The 16,724-nt window shown below is 42.7% G+C and overlaps 1 protein-coding gene across 5 annotated transcripts in view; it reads left to right on the forward strand.

The window, feature by feature from the left end:
* The window catches only part of AUH (AU RNA binding methylglutaconyl-CoA hydratase), a 161,815-nt gene that overhangs the window by 14,457 nt on the left and 130,634 nt on the right, over window positions 1-16,724 (forward strand). The window lies entirely within an intron of this gene.

Raw genomic sequence — 16,724 nt, forward strand, 5'->3', positions numbered from 1 at the left:
GATCATGACCTGAGCCAAAGTTGGACGCCTAACTGACCTAGCCACTCAGGCACCCCGTTCATTTAAAATGTTTATCTTACACACATACGTTTCTTACACACATACACACACAAAGGAAAGCGGAAATACTTCTGTTTCACAATTTTAATATATTGCCTCTAATGAAATTGTGAAAAAGTTCTTTGGGTATGGAAGTTGATGTGAATGTGTAACCCTCGCCATTTATCTTTGTTCTGGTGTTCTAACACTAGGTACTAAAGGACATGTGTATTGGTTTTACCATCAAATTTTTGAAATGAGATTTTATGAGAAATTACTGAGAATAAGGATTTAAGGATTCTTTTTTCCTTTGAAATTACTAAAATAGATTATAACAATTCTTGGTAATTGATCTTGTATGTAGAACTCTAAATTGAGTGTTTCGCTGAATTATACATACTAGTGTGGGATTTTTTTTTTTAAAGTAAAGGTAGTTTTGCTTCTGCTTTTGAATTCTACTAAATTATGATTTGACTACAAACTTCTCACTAAAACTGTCAATGTGCTTTATTGAATGTTGTGCGTATTGTTCAAGCGGAGACAGATGTCATGTGGGGCCACTGACTAGTGAAGTTCTCTGTTTGATCCTGTTTCAGAATATCAGGCTAAGTTGTATTTATGTGCTTAAATGTCAGTCCCCTAGGAAGTTTGATAAATAAAGTAAAAGGGTAGATGCCCACAGATTCCTAATAGTGTAGCATAGGGTTCTGTTGTTATCTAGCAGTTTTTTTGAATTAAAATAATCTATTTTATTGAGATACGGAATTACTTGCAATAAAATGCCAATTCTAGGGGCCCCTGGCTGGCTCAGTCAGTGGAACGTGTGACTCTTGATCTTGGGATTGTGAGTTTGAGCCCCACTTTGGACGTCGAGATTACTTACATAAAATAAAAACTTCAAAAAAAAAAAGTTCTGATTCTAAGTATATAGTTGCTGAGTGTTGGCAGATATTTAGACCATGGTCATAGTATGGTCTCTTGAGGATGTTCATCATTTAAAAATCTTCCTCGTGCCCATTTGTTGTTAGTGTCTTCCCCAACTCTGACCCCTTCGACCCCTCTTTCCCTTGCTCTTCTGATAGTTTTGCCTCTTCTCAAATGTCTTCTGGGGCACCGGGCTTGGCTCAGTAGGAAGAGCATGTGACTCTTGACCTCAGGGTCATGAGTTCAGCCTCATGCTGAGTGTAGACATTTAAGTTTTAATGAAACTTAAAAAAAACACCCCAAACAGTGTCTCCTAAATGGAGTCCTACTCTAGGTGATGGTTGCTTTTGGTTTCCTCACTTAGCATAATGCTTTGAGGTTCACTGTGCGATGTGTTGCAGTAGTCTTGTTTCAGTGCGGCGTGTTCATTGTATGTGCTGAGTGATCCGTTGTATGCGCTGAGTGATCCGTTGTATGCATAGCCCATGGTTTATCTACTTGTGGGTTTTTCCAGTAGTTTGGCTTTTGTAAGTACTGCTTCTGTGAACATTCACATACAAGTCTTTTTAAGGGAACAGTTTTTATTTCTCTTGGATAAATACTTGGGAGTAGAATTATTGGGTTTTCATACCTGTGTTTCACTTTGTGAGAAACTGCCAACTGTCTCCTGGTTCATACCTGTGTTTCATTTTGTAAGAAACTGCCAACTGTCTCCTAGAGTGACTACCACTTTGCATTCCCACCAGTAATGTATGAGACTTCTGGGTGCTCCACGTCCCCGCCAGCGCTTGATGCTGTCCGTTTTAAGTTTAATTTTAGGCATTGTAATGGGCATGTGGTTATATGTCACTGGTTTTAGTTTGACTTTGTGTAATGGCTAATGGTTGTGAGCATCTTTTCCGGTGCTTTTTTGTCACATGTATTTTGTTTGTTTTTGTTTTTGGTGAAGTGTTCAGCTAGATCTTTTCCCCTTGTTTTTATCAGAATGTCTTGTTACTGAGTTGTAGACTTCTTTACATATCCCTGCTACCAGGCCTTTATCCCATGTATGTTTTGCAAGTATTTTCTGCTACTCTATAACTTGCCTTTTTCTTAACAGTTTGTTATGAAGAACTAAAGTTTTTATTTAAAGTTTTATTTATCCATTTGTATTTTATGGAGCTTGCACTTATTTTGTGAACTAAGAAATATTTTCTTCCTCCACAGCACAAAGACTTTCTCAAACTATGTTGTCTTCTAGAAGTTTTTTTAGTTGTTATATTTTACATTTAGACCTTTGATGCATTGAGTTAATTTTCGTTTATGTTGCAAGATGTAGATTTAGGTATTGTGGTATAATAAAATATGCATTTGGTCTTTGCCCCAGATTGCTGGCACAGAACTCCTAAAACCCAGGGAATTTCCTGAGTGGGAAGAGTGCCTTTCGTATACTAAAGAGTTGATTCAAGTCTGGGGTTCCAGGGGTCCTAGATAGCTTTAGGGTATGGGCTGGTTGCCAGGAAGATCAATCATGGGATTAGAGGGTTAGAACTTTCAGTCCTACTCCCCCCAGTCTCTGGAGAGGGGAGAGGAACTGGAGATTGAGTTCAATCACCAAAGGCCAATGATTGAATCAATTGTGCCTATGTAATGAAAACTCTATAATACCCCATAAACAATGGGGAGTTTCCAGGTTGGTGAACACATTGATGTTTTGGCAAGGTGGTGTGCCCAGAGAGGGCATGGAAGCTCCATGTTTCCCCTTCCTTGTACCCTGCTCTGTATATCTCTTCTGTTGTGCTCTTCCTGAGGTGTATCCTTTTCAATAAACTGGTAAATGTAAGTAAAGGGTTTTCCTGAGTTCTGTGGATCATCCTAGTGAATTAGTGAATCTGAGGAGGAGTTTTTGGAGACCCTTGAATTCATAGCTTGTCAGTTAAAATTTTGGGTGCTTCCTGGGACTAGTGACTGGCATGTGATGTGAAAGCAGTCTCGTGGGACTGAGCCCTTAACCTATAGGGTCTGTACTAATGTCGAGTTAGCATCAAGATTGAATTAAATTGTTGGACACTCACTTGGTATAGCTAATTGGAGAATTGGTGTGGAGACCCTCCCCTCACCCCCTAATTTGGTGTTGAGAATATGCCCCCTTTTGGGCCTGCCACCCTCCTAACACATGTGTTCAATAGTATGAAAGCTCCCTGAACCCCATTGTTTATGGGTTTCTATGGAGGTTCCATTACATAGCCATGATTGATTAAAACCTTGGCCTTTGGTGACTGAACTCAATCTCTGGCCCCTTCCCTTCCCCAAAGGTTGAGGGGTGGGGCTGAGAATCCCAACCCTCTAACTATGGCTTGGTCTTTCTGGTGACCAGCCTCCATCCGGAAGCCATTCAGAGGCCTTCCAACAGTCACCTCATTAGCATAAACTCAGGTGTGGTTGAGAGGGGCTCATTATGAATAAAAATAAAAACACTTCTATCACTCAGGATATTTCAAGGATTTTTAGAGCTCTGTGCCAGGATCCTGTGAAAAAGACCAAATATATTTTGTATTATACCACAGGGTTAAAAAAAAAAAAAACAACACAATTTTTTTGCATGTGCATATCCAATTCTTCTAGCACCATTTATTGAAAAGGTTAACTTTTCCTCCATTGAATTAACTTAGGACCTTCCTAAAAAATCAATTGACCATATACATGTGATTTATACCCAAGGCTGTCTATGCTGTTCAGTGTCAGTTACTGGGTACATGTCTTGGACATATTTGTGAAATTTATTCCCAAGTATTTCATGTTTTTTGGTGCTACAGTAAGTGGCGTTTTTTATTTAGACTTCTGGTTTTTTATTATTAGCATGTGGAAATGCGGTTGATTTTCACATATTAACTATGTATCCTGCAACTTTATTAACCTCGCTTTTTAGTTCTACGAATCATTTTTTTTTTTGTAGATTCCTTGGGATTTTTCTATGTAGATAGTAATCTGTAGCCAGTTTTACTTCTTCCTTTTTAGTATGTTGGCCTTTTTTTTTTTTTTTTTTTTTTTTTTTTTTTTTTTTTTTTAATTACATCAGTTGAGACCTTCATTACAGTGCTGAATAAAGGTGATGAGAATGTCCGTCCTGGCCTTGTCTCAGGTGGGGAGGGAAGGCATTCAGTCTTTCACCAATAAGTATAATGTTTGCTGTAGTATTTTCATAAATTTGCTTTTAATTGGGTTGAAAACAGTTCTATTCCAAGTTTGTTGAGGTTTTTTATTTTTATCGTGAATAAGTGTTGAATTTTGTCAAATCTCTTTTACATCTATTAAGATGATACCTTTTTTCCCCAGTGTTTTAAAATGGTTACTTATTGATTGATTTTCAGCTGTTAAACAACCTTGTATTCCTGGAATGAACCCTTCTTGGTCATGATGTGTTCCTGTTTTTGTATATTGCTGGGTTTGGTATGCTACAATTCGGTTCAGGAATTTTACAACTGTGTTTAGGAGGGAAATTGATGAGGGGTAGTTTTCTTGTAGTGTCTGTGTCTGGTTTTGGTGTGAGGGTATTGCTGGTCTCATCAAATGAATTGGGAAGTGTTCCAATTTCATTTCTTCTGTTTTGCTAGAAGAGGTTGAATAGAATTGGTATTATTTCTTATTTAGTTATTTGGTAAAATCCGAGTCATCTGGTCCAATTTTCTCTGTGAGAAGATTTTTAACTGTAAATTTAGTCACTTTAGTGGTCATACGGCTGTTCAAGTTGTCAGTTTCTTCTTAAGTTTGGGTAGTTTGTGTCGTAAAGAAATTATCTGTTTTTATCTAAGTGTTCAAATTTATTGGCATAAATTTCATGATATTCCTTTATTATCTTTTTAATATCGACTGAACTTACAGTGATATCTTTCACTTTTGATATTGATAATTTGTGTCTTTTTCTTAAACTCTGATAACACATTTATTATTTTTGTTGATCTTTTCAAAGAACTGGCTTTGAGTTTCTTTTTTTTTTCTTTTCTCTATTTGCTTTGGTATTAATTTATTCTGCATTTTCTAGCTTCTTAAGGTGGAAGCTTAGTTCATTGATTTTTAAACCCTTTTTCTTTCCTAATATAAGCTCTTAATGTTATAATTAATTTTAAGTTTTTCATTTGAGCATGCCAGAGATGCCATTCAAAAGGACTCAAGAGTACCCACGGCCTTTCTGAAGAAGTAATTTTTGGCTGTTGCTAATTCATTTCTAACCCTATTTCCATTAAAAAAAAATTCCCAAGTAATATTTTAGGCTCTTTAGGTAGTATTTCTTTTGAAGAAATAGGAAGTATGTATTAGTAGTAATCTGCTGATACATCCCTGATTCCACCCCTGTCCCACTGTAGCACGTTAGCATGTCCCCCCACAATGCAGCCCAGTCCTGTTTTAAATAATCCTCAGGAATAAAGTGTGTGGTGGGCTGGATAACGGCCCCCCAAAGTTGTCCATGCCCTAACCCCTGGAACCTCTAAATACGTCTGACCTTATGTGGCGGTAGGGGCAGATCACCCTGGGTTATTTGGTGTGCCCAGTGTAAGGATAGAGTCTGTGTAAGAGGGAGGCGGGAGGGTTGGAACCTAGGAGGAGAGAGGATGATGGGAAGGCTGTAGAGGTGCAGGGAAGGGGCCGCAAGCCCAGGAGTATGGACAGCCTCCGGCTTACACTTCCAACCCAGACCTGGAGGATGATGCCACCGAGCTGGCAGTTATTTGTAGGGAACTGAGACCAAGTCTATACGGTCTTGCCGCTCTGGCCACTCCCCCCTGCTGCCCCATCTCCCACCTTCTTTCTCCCTCTGCTCCGCCCCGCCTTGGCCTGTGGTACACAGAACTCCTCCTGTCAGACCCTCTGTTCCCTTAGCTTGGAAAGACCTCTGCACAAATGTCATCTCCTTAGGGAGCTGTTCCCTTGTCATTTTGGCCCAAGCAGCCCTCCCTGCTCCCCCCACCCTCCGCCACAGTTTCCTATCTTAGCTTCTTCTTGGCGCTTTTCGGTTCCAGAACGTATTTTTTTTTACTTGTGATTTTGTGATCGGGCCGCTTCTGCAGACCCTCTGATTCCCTGGAATTAGGGCAGGGACCCATTATCAGAACAGTGCCTGGACCGTCGAAGGTACTGAACTTTATGGGACCAAGAACTGAAAGATTGTGGTTGTTGAGGAGGTAAAACTGGCAGAGTGTCATGGTTAAGTAAAGTCAGCTTGTATTTTGATACAGTCCATGTGTAGGTGGCTTGTGGGGAAGAATAGTGACTTGTTCAAGTTCTGTTATTAAGCTGACCTTTCTAAATTGCAGGCATGTCTCAGAGGAGCAGAGCCTCTCTTGGGGAGAGGGGAGAACGGGCCCCTGCAGAGGAGGCTGGCTCGGGCCGTTGTCTTTAGGCCCCTCGTCAGCCCTGCCCAGTGAGGTCCCGCTGCCTTGGCGAGGACGAGGGCACCGGAGAGCTGGGGGGTAATCGAACTTGCAACTGTGGCTGAGGCTCCGTGCGGCTGCAGCAGCTGGAAGGCAGAGCTTAAACTTAGAAACAGATGGAGTGTTCAGGAGTCTGTTTCTGGCTACTGCCGTTTAGCACCCCAGCTTGGTTTCTGAGGGGTTGGTTCCCTTGGGAGCCAGACTTGGTCTAGACTAGGGTTCAGCAAAGTTTTCAGTAAAGGGCCAGATATTTTAGGCTTTCTGGGCCTCTCATAGTCTTTGTCATAGGTATGTACATACGTATGTGTATATATATATATATATATATATATACACGCGCGTGCACACACACACACACACACACACACAAATATATGACAGTTTTTTAACATTTATTTTTATAAAGCTTTAGAAAAAAGGAATGACCAATTTTAGCTCGAGGGCCATAGAAACACTGGGTGCAGACCGGCCTGCAGTCTATAGTGAGCTTCCCCCGCCCTGGTCCAGACTCAATTTCTTTCTCCCCTTTGCTGGTCCAAGTCTGTTCCCCGGGCCCTGGGCCCTCCCCTACGGCTAGAGAAGCCAGGCTGAGGTCCATTGAGCTCCATGGGAAGATGCTACATGCCTGGCCTATGGAGGCCGTGTCTCTAAACATACAGTGAAAGTGCCCTTTTCTCTTGTGTGGTTGATGAACGATCCTGCAGAAGGCTCTACAATGCGTACTTCTCGTACCAATGTCATGTGCAGCGACGCAGTCGTTTGGGTGAGCGCTGGGTTCCCCAGCTATGACCAGTCGGGGTCTTGACAGGGTCTTGACGTTCAGGTTCCTGGAAACCCCTTGATTAGAGTTTCCATTTGAATGAATAGCTTGGGATGTTCAGGGCAAAATAAGGTTTGAGAGATGGCGGTAGCCAGTATTTTCACATTCTCTAAAATAAAAGTAAAGGCAACGTGATAAATACCCTAAATACCGATATAAAGTATTCATTAAAACGTTTGTAATAGTATCATGTGCTTTCACTTGTTATCTCTTCCTGACTATAAACTTTTGGTGACTTTCTGCTCTTGAATTATGAAATATCTGAGATTGGTGAATGTTTGCAGCAGGTGGGCCCGTCCCTACTTGGTGTTTTTCTTAAACTCTTGTTTTGTGGCAGCAGATGACCGCTCTCCCGGAGGATCTGCCTGACCCTTTCGAGGTTTCTTTGAAAAGCTTCTGATGTCTTTACTGGGGGCCCGGGGTGTTCTGTGCAGTTTCCAGTTCCTGCTGTTGGAACCTGGACAGTTCTTTCCTTGATAATTGCCTGTGAATGGGCATTTCAGCTTAAAGCTCGAGGGAACCTGTGCAGATTATTGGGGCGCTTTCTCTGAGTGACTCTTTCCTGTCTGGTTTCCTCCTCTGTAAATATCAGCCACCCAGTCTGCCTGAACTCCCATCTGCTTCTATCAGCCAGATCAGTCTGCTTGCTCTGTCCAGGTCCCCCTGCCTTGCACCCCATCCTGCAAAGTGTCCTTAGAAAGCTGGAGCAGTCACTGGCCTCCCCTTCACTGTGTCACTACTTACTGATCGGCATCTGAAAGAAGTTTCATGTATTTGAAGGGCTAGTCCAGCATCACTCACTCCAGCATAGTCAAAGCTGGCAGTTTTCGGTTCCCTTTGGTGGGGATGGTGTTTAAGAACCAAGAGCTGGGTGCTCGCCTGTGCTCATTGTCCCTTGGGCTCTTTGATTCAAGGCCCTTGCGCCAGATAGAGCTAAGATCCGTGGGTAGAAAAGTACCCTTACGTTACACACACGTACACTCATACCATTGTTTGTGCTTCTGTATCCGAAGCCGCAAGCGCATGCTGATAACTCCATTTCCTGTTCGTCACCATCGGCTTCACGCTCATCTCTACACTTACATTATCTGGAACGTGTTTACTCATTTGTTCAAGTGTGTAATAGCAGAAAATAGTTTCACAGTGGCTAGATCGATACCACTGTGATGAACACACTTTCTAACTAGAGTTTAAGATTTAGAGTGTTTATATCTTTAGACTGAGGGTATAGAGTAAAAACACTATTGAAAGTTATTTGTGTTACTTCTTGTTCAGTGTAATTAATGCTTTATTCCTGGGAAATAAAGTTAGGTTTCCTCTTGTTTCTTTTACTTGGAATATGTGAAATATCAGCGTGATTTCAGAAGTCAGAGCTGTGCACAGAAGTGTCACTGGCCACTTCCTCCCTCCAGCCCCTTCCACCACATTCCCACTCTCGAGGGCGTTAATGAGTCTCATTAGTTCCTAGTTTATGCGTCACGTGTTTCTCTTGCAAAATTCAGGATGTGCCTGTGTTGCTACTTCCATGCTGTTTTAGGCAAGTAGCATTCTATACATGGTCTTTGCACTTTTTCAGTTAGTAGTATATCTCCTGCTTCTCATTCTCTTTGGCAAACAGCTCTTCCTCTGCCTGCCCTCGGGGACTCCTTGCTTCCTAAGGTTCTGCCCGTGGCCAGTGGTTTCCACTTTTCTGCCAACACAGGACCCACATAAAGCCAAACGCAGCCCCCAAAGTCGCATCCCCTGTGACAACACAGCAGTTCTGAAGAGTGTGGGCTTTAACGTAGCAGTCAGGTGGCCCAGGGCAGGGGTTCTCTGGGGTTCCCCGGGAGCAGGTGCAGAACCTGGGGCTATATTCCGAACGGAGGACAACAGGAACTGCTGATGGATCGGGTGTGAATAAAGGGACAAGAGAGATCAGAGATGCCTCCTAGGTTTTTGCCTCAGCTATTAGGAGAAGAGAGGTTCCCTGGATTGAGACGGAAAGGCCTGGGGGAGGGGGAGGTTTTGGGCAGCGATGGTTGGAGAGAAATCAAGACTTCTGTTTTAGACCCATGAATCTGGAGATGCCAGTTAGGAATCCAAGTGAAAGCCTCCATTGGATGGTTGCATACAGAACACTGATGGCCCAGGAAGAGGTCAGGCTGAGGAGAAAAGTCTTGAGCCTTCGGCACAAAGGTGGCTTAAATAGCACTAAGAAGGGATAACACTATACTACCCAAGGAGAAATATTAAAGAGAAAAGAAGGGGACGCTACAGAAACTTCTAAAAGTAATACAGATGAACAGATTTTCAAGAAATTATTCCATAATAGTTCATAGGAATGTGATGATAGTTGGAAGTATATGAGGGGTTGATGAGCCCTTCTTCTGAAGATGGAGATCTTACCACGGTGGGCGTGGAGTGTCGGAGCTGACCGCGATTCTGCAGGGGAGACAACAGTGGCATCACCTTAGGGGAGAAGCCTTCCAGTAAGCCAGAGAGCCTGGGACGCCGGGCAGAAGGGAAGTTTTGGGTTTGGGCATGGTAAACGGGCACGTCACTCTGAGGAAAAATGAAGGCCAGAAGGAAGGAACTGAACGTGAGCCTAAACTTACGACACGGAAGACGCATAGTAAGTAGTGAGGATAATAAAGCCCAAAGCTGGCTCTTTGAAAATCCAAATGGTCAGGCTTCCGGCAAGATTAAAGCAAGGGTGAGAGAACAAAGAAACAATACTCAGATTGAAAAAAGAGGCCCCAGGTATATATAAATTCCACAGACATTAAACTGGTAAGACAATGTTAAGAATAACTGATGCCAACAAATTTGAAAATTTGAGGTGAAATAGATAAATTATCGCAAATAAAACTTAACCAAAATTGACTTAAGAAGTAGAAAACTTGACTGATCCCAGAACAATGAAAACACCTGGCCAGGTGACCGCAGGAAGACGTTCTACCTAGAAATTTATGGAACAGAGCATTCCAATCTCATGTACATTCTTTGAGGAAATAGAAAAACCCAGACCCTTGCCTAGGTCCCTTTGTGCCTCCAGGCTGACCTTGGCACGAGCACCACCCGGGAGCCGTGCAGGAAAGGAGAAGACGACTCCTGTCAGAGGGCGCCTCCCGGGGTCCCTGGGGGCCTCCGCTCTGTCTGGTGCCGCGTGGAGGTGAGGACACAGGTGGAGCTCGTGCACATCCGTGGGCATGTTGAGCCCACGTTCGGCTGAATGGGGGCAACGAGAGCCCTTTTGGAGCGGGGGCGGGGAAGACCGCGGCGCCTGGATGGACACAGGCGCGTGCCCGCTGGAGCAATTGGGAGATGTCGGCTTCCACCACTGCACGACCACGCCGCGCAGACGGTGAGGCGTTGCGTCTCTTGGCGTGGAGGGCAAGGCAACGTCAAGCTGCTGTTTCTTCTCCGTTAGATGGGCAGAACGTACCGGGGGGGGGGGGGTGGACGACGGTGCCGGGCACAGGTGATGGAGTCGAACCGCGCACCGCCGCCGGCAGGGCGCGCAGGTGGGAAGATGGTCTTCTCCATCCCTGTGGTCCAGCCACTGCGCCGTCGGGACCGCGACTCCACACGGTGAGCCACCACACCGCGGCGGGGGCATTTCTGGGCACTCGGGAGGCACAGCTAGTTTTCCACGGATCTGGTTGGTATGTGCTCTTCCCTGAAGCTTTTCAGGCTGCTCTGTGGGTCGCGGTTACTCTCTACGGCCGTTCTTTCCTGCTTGCCCTTGCGTTGCACAAGTCAGTGCCGATCTTACTTCGCTGCCTCGCGCCAGACGGGGAGAAAGCTTCCAAATGGCCAAAAAGGGGATTTTTAAAAATATGAGGGCCGCCTGGGTGGCTCGGTGCGTTAAGGGTCCGACTCTGGACGTGGGCTTGGGTCATGATCTCACAGTTGTGAGCGTCGGGCTCTGTGCTGGGCTCTCCCTCTGCCCCCTCCCCTCTCGTAAACAGACAAACAAAAACACGTTTAAAAAGCCAGATTGTTCTAAAAAATAACTCAGTCCATGTACATATTTTGTTGCAAAGAGATGTGACAGTAACCAGTGGAAGTGTTTCACGCATCCACACTAATTACATCAGAAACAATAATTACAGGAAAGTGGGGCAGACACCAGTTCCTAAAGAAACTGTAAGTAAGAAATTTCTCACTGTAAAGCAAGGGTTTGTTTGCGTGTTTTAGACCCGGATGGTTTCTGCGAGTCCAATCCCTGTGGGGTGTAGATTCCACTGGACACACTGACGGTGATCTAGGTTCTCCTCTGGGATGGATGCCGGTGCTTAGAAGCGCACTGCTGTCTTTGCAGCTGCTTAAACTCACGTGATGAAATGTGTACATGTCTCTTTTTGGCTGTATTGGGAACCAAACAGGTTGAAGACCATTGGCTTACTTAAAGCCTTAGCACTCGAGAGGGATGGTGCCACTCGTTGGGGAGCATGTTAGAGTTTTGAGAGAGACTGAGAGGGGCTTTACTGTCCTTTGGTTATTGAGGCCCAAGGAAGCTAAACATCCTAAAATGCAAAACAAAGAATATTAGTGTTTCTCATAACTTCTGTAAAGGCTCGCAGGACGAGTCCACTGCAGATATAAACAAGTAGGAATTTATTTATTAAAAGAAAAAATTTTTTTTTTTGCATTTATTTTTTGAGAGACACAGAGAGACGCAGCACAAGTGGGGGCGGGGCCGAGAGAGGAGGAGACGGAGAATCCGAAGCGGGCTCCAGGCTCCGAGCTGTCCGCACAGAGCCCGACGCGGGGCTCGAACCCACGAGCCGTGAGATCATGACCTGAACCGGAGTCGGACACCCAACCGACTGAGCCACCCAGGCGCCCCTAAACAAGTAGAAATTTAATGTGTAGTAATCTTAAAGCATATTTAAAGGACAGAAGTTATATAAAACAATAAGCAAAAAATTCATATAAAATTTATATAAAACAATTAGGAGAGGACATTTTAGGGGGCAGTATTTAAGTAAATAGATACTTTCTCAAAATTGTTTAATAATAAACTCCATGCATTGTCTACTCGGTGTATTACCTATCTATATATTTAGATGAAAGGAGTTTGCAATAGAACGGAAACTGCAGTAGCACTATAATATGATTAAAAATATGTAACTTACCTATTGGGATGAGCACTGGATGTTGTATGGAAATCAATTTGACAACAAATTATATATAAAAAAATAAAAAATAAAACAAGGAATGGGAACAGAAAAAAATTAAAAAATAAATTAAAAAAAAATGTAACTTAGAACCAAATACTGCATTTTCAGTAACATGAAAAGCAGATCTTCTTGATTTATTATACTTTCTCAGTAACACCAGTACGATCACACTGTTTAATACCGTAGCGTGGTCCACACCCTCGTCAGGTCGACACTTTGCTGTTCTTTTTTTCACCCAAGACGTTTACCACTTCCTTTGGTGGTTATTTCTTTATTTTTTTACTGTCTCTTTGTCTCCTCTGCTTAAAAGACCTAGTGTAAGAGGCGCGGGTAGGAGACAGAAAGGGCAACAACCCTTTTGAAGGGTTTGGCTTTGACAAAGAGGAGAGAAATTGGTGGTGGCTGGAGCGGGTAGAACGTATGGAGTTGGGAATTTGTTTTAAACAAACTTTTTAACTGAATTATAATATATGAAGAAAACTGTACAAGTCTCAAGTGTAATACAGATCTGTGAAACGCACTGGGCTGGGCAGTCACCACCCGACATAAGAAATGGATGTCACCTTTACCACCCTGCCACAGTCCATGAACCGTCCTTCCCCCGAGCATACTGGGGATCATTCTGGTTTTTATCGCCGAATACTAGTTTCGCTTACTGTCCAACTTGATGTGACTGGAATTACCCGGCGTGTACTCTTTTGAGGTTGATTTCCGCTCACCGTGTTGGTGGGATTTGGTTTACGCTGTTCATCTGGGAGTGGGTAGTACGATCTTGTTCCTTGCGGGAACGTCTCACAATTTGTGTGTCTGCTGTCGATGGGCTTTCGGAGTGTCGCCAGGGTTGAGCTGGCCCGAAGCGTGCTTCCGTGAACACGCCGTGTTGTACGCAGCCTGCATCTCTGTGGGAGTACACCTCTGCAGGGGGGGATTTTTAAAGTGATTTTTACGCGTTTCTACTCCCAGCAGCATTAAGTCAGAGTGCCACTGCTCTCTACCTTCCCTACCACTTTAGCTGTGGATTGCTTGTAAAGCTGTCTGTGTTTTTAATTTGCGTTTTCTAGATAATTAATCCGGTTGTGTTTCTTGTCATCTCTTCATTAGCCAGTTGGACGTCCTCTTTTGTGAAGTATTTGCATCTTTGGCCTGCGTTTTGTTCTTGGGTTATCTTTTTCTTTCTGACATTTATTCAGTGCTTTCTATGTGGAGGACTTGTGTTTCATTCTTTCATGTGCATATTCATTTTCTTAATGATGTCTTTTGATGGACAGTGGTTGTGTTTTTTTTTTAATGTTTTATTCATTTTTGAGAGAGAGAGAGAGATGGAGAGGGTGAGAGACGAGCGTGACAGGGTGAGGGGCGGAGAGAGAGGGAGACACAGAATCTGAAGCAGCTCCAGACTCCAAGCTGTCAGCACAGAGCCCGACGTGGGGCTTGAACTCAAGGACTGCAAGACCATGACCTGAGCCGAAGTCGGATGCTTAACCGACTGAGCCACCCAAGCACCCTGAGAAGATTTTAATTTGAATGAAGTCCAGTTTTTTCCTGAGTCTACGGGGAAATCTTTTAAAACTTGTGTATACCAAAGTGTTGAAGATATTTTTATTTTTTAAATTAATTTATTTATTATTAAAAATATTTTTTAAGTTTATTTAATTTGAAAGAGAGAGGGAGCTGGGGAGGGGCAGAGAGAGGGAGAGAAAGAACCCAAGCAGGCTCCACGCTGCCAGCACGGAGCCTTATGTGGGGCTTGAACTCATGAACCGTGAGATCATGACCTGAGCCAAAATGCAGAGTCAGATTCTTAACCGATGAGCCATGCAGACTCCCTGAAGGTATTTTTAGTTTTCATTTAGAAGTTTGATCGTTTTACTTTTCACATTTAGGCTGTATAATTTACCGTGAATTGATTCCTGTGTGTGTGTGTGGTATGAAGGGTCAGGAATCTTTTTTTCTCGCACGAACATTCAGTGGCACCGGCCCCATGTATCAGAAAGTCCATCTGGTCCCTGAAGTGTCTGTCACAAATCAACTGGGTCTTTTTGGGACTTGCTGTTTGTTGCATTGGTCTTTATCTTTGAGGCAGTATCACATTTTCTTAATTACAGTAGCTTTATAATAGCATCTTTCTGTTGTGGTGTAAATCCTCCAACTTTTTCTTCTTCAGAAGCATCTTTACTTATTGGCCCTTTGCATTTTCACCTTGTCACTTTCCAGACATGTGGGGATTTTGATTGGAACTTCAGTGACTCTGTTAATTTGGAGAGAATTTACATATTTTAGTACGAAGTTTTCCTTTAAAAAATTTTTTTTTAATGTTTTTATTTATTTTTGAGACAGAGAGACACAGAGCATGAGCAGGGGAGGGGGAGAGAGAGAGGGAGACACAGAATCCGAAGCTGGCTCCAGGCTCTGAGCTGTCAGCACAGAGCCCGACGCGGGGCTCGAACTCACAGACCATGAGATAATAACCTGAGCCGAAGTCGGACGCTCAACCGACTGAGCCACTCAGGCGCCCCAGTACGAAGTTTTGTAATACATGAGCATGATATGTTCCTCTACTTATTTCGTTTTTAATTTATCTCAGAAGATTTTTCTAGTTTTTTTGTGTCAAGATCTTCTACATCTTTTATTAGATGTGTTCCTTGGCTCCTTGATTTTTGAATGTTACTATAAATGGTGTTTTTTTTAAATTTCACAAATTTCTTTCGTGAGTTTATAAAGAGACAGTTGATTTTTATATGTTGAACTTGTATTCAGCAACCTTACTAAATTCTTTTGTTTCCATGATTTCTAAATTCTTTTGGCTATTCTTCACGTTTGGTTAAGCCATCTGCTGATAACAACAGTTTCATTTTTTCTCTGTGATCTATAATTAAAAAGTTTTCTTATTATACTGACTCGTACATCTGCGACTGTCTTTAGAAGTGATAAAGGACATCCTTGATTCACTCTTGATCTCTGGGAGGAAGCTTACAGTAATTGGCCTTTAAAGGTGATGTTAGTTACAGATGTTTTATAATTACCCTTCAGATTAAAAAAGATTTTCTTTTTTTCCCTAGTTTGCTATGAACTTTTATTTAAGAATGACTGTTGACTAGATATGACAGCAAAAGCACGTGTGATGAAAAAGTTGAGAAATTGAACTTCATTAAAATTAAAACTTCAAAAAACATCAAGAAAGTAAAAAGACAAGCCATGGATGGGGAGAAAATATTTGGAAATCATATTTCTTTCTTTTAAATATTTATTTATTTCGAGAGAGACAGTTGTGAGGAGAGGGGCACAAGGAGAGAGAGAATCCCAAGCAGGCTCCATGCACGGAGCCCAGTGCAGGACTCGAACCCACAAACTGTGATTATGGCCTGAGCTAAAATCAGGAGTCAGAAGTTTAACTGACTGAGCCGCCCAGGTGTCCCTATAAATCATAGTTCTGACAAAGGACTCATATCCAAGATATTACTCTTACAACTCAATAAGAAGGAAACAAATTATCCAGTACAAAAAAAAAATGAGCAAAAGATTTGAAATGACATTTCACCAAGGACCTGTATGAATGGCTAACAAGCACATGAAAAGATACTTAACCTCATTAGTCATTAGGGAAATGCAGATTTACAATCGTAATTGATACCATTTCACAAAATGCTGTAATAAAAAAAGAGCAGACTGGTGTTGGTGACCCTGTAAGGGCAACAGGGACCCCCGCGTATTGCTGATGGAAGGTGAAGGGGTGCAGCCACTGTGGAGAAACAGTGACAGTTGCTTTTTTTTAAGTTAAATAGAAATTTACAATATGAGCCAGCAATTCCACTCCTTCGTGTCTACCCAAGACAAATAACGTTTGTATCCACGAAAACTTGTACGCGAACGCTCTTGGTAGTATTTTTTCATAACAGCCAAAGGTGGAAAGACCCCAGTGTCCACCAGCCGATGACCAGAGAAACAAAGGTTTTTTTCTCTGTCCCTACAAGGGGATACTATTCGGTAATGAAAAGAAAAAAAAATACTAATTCATAGTGAAAAACACTATGCTTGCTATGTTGAAGACCATGTATTGTACGAGTTTATTCACGTGAAATGTCCAGAGAAGGCAAAGTTTTAGGAAAATAGTGGAAGGCAAAGTTTTAGGGGGTGGAGGTGGGAACGGGGAGTGCCTGCAGGTGAGTGTGAGGGGTCTTTTATGATAATGGAAACGTTCTAAAATTAGATGGCTGTGCAGCTCTGTAACTTTAATAAAAATTATTGAATTGTGTACTTAAAATGACTGAATTTTACTTCATGTCAGTTCTACCTCAAGAGGTTAAAAGAATGAGTGTGAATTTTAACTACTTTTTTCTGCACCTGCTGAAAGTTTGTATGATTTTC

Source organism: Prionailurus viverrinus, chromosome D4, assembly GCF_022837055.1.
Source record: "Prionailurus viverrinus isolate Anna chromosome D4, UM_Priviv_1.0, whole genome shotgun sequence".
NCBI classification, from domain to species: domain Eukaryota; kingdom Metazoa; phylum Chordata; class Mammalia; order Carnivora; family Felidae; genus Prionailurus; species Prionailurus viverrinus.